Raw genomic sequence first — 618 nt, 5'->3', positions numbered from 1 at the left:
GTGCTCTCAAATGTTTCCTTTAGTGATAAAGTGTGCTCTGGCACTGTGATGGTCCTATCTCTGATCTGGAGCACTGCATCTCTTGCAAGCCTTGAGTGCCTGTTTCCATGAACCTTCCTTTCTTTCACTCTTCAGAATAAGTGCAGGGTGCGTTTGGGGGAATCATCCAGGAGGCTGTCAGAAAGCCAGCTGTGACACGAAGGGATGCAATGGGAATGGACTGTCATTGCCACCAAGCAGAAGTGAGCTGCTTATGTCACGAAAGATATAATCTTGATTATTAGTTATGAGCAGTTGCGGTTGCAATAGGCGACCTCAAGTAACTATTTGTTCTGGAGCTCAGGGAAGAGTCATGAGAAGTGAAGTGGTAGTTATTGGCTTGGCTGTCAAAATGGTGGAGCTTTACTGGGAGTGAAAGGTGTGGGCTTTCTGTAGGCAGGCCCCGGGTTTATTTCTGTAAGCAGCCCCCCTCTCAGAGATTGGTCTTTGTTGCTGCTTTGCTGTGCCTACCTGCCTGCTCCCTGGGCTTGCTGCATCTCATCCCCTCGTTTTTTCATGGCATTTGAACTTGTAGTTTCACTTCTAAATGTGAGAGCGGAGCTGGATAAGGGGGAGGGT

Source organism: Meleagris gallopavo, unplaced genomic scaffold (assembly GCF_000146605.3).
Source record: "Meleagris gallopavo isolate NT-WF06-2002-E0010 breed Aviagen turkey brand Nicholas breeding stock unplaced genomic scaffold, Turkey_5.1 ChrUn_random_7180001873989, whole genome shotgun sequence".
NCBI classification, from domain to species: domain Eukaryota; kingdom Metazoa; phylum Chordata; class Aves; order Galliformes; family Phasianidae; genus Meleagris; species Meleagris gallopavo.
Note: the sequence above shows the minus strand (reverse complement) of the source record.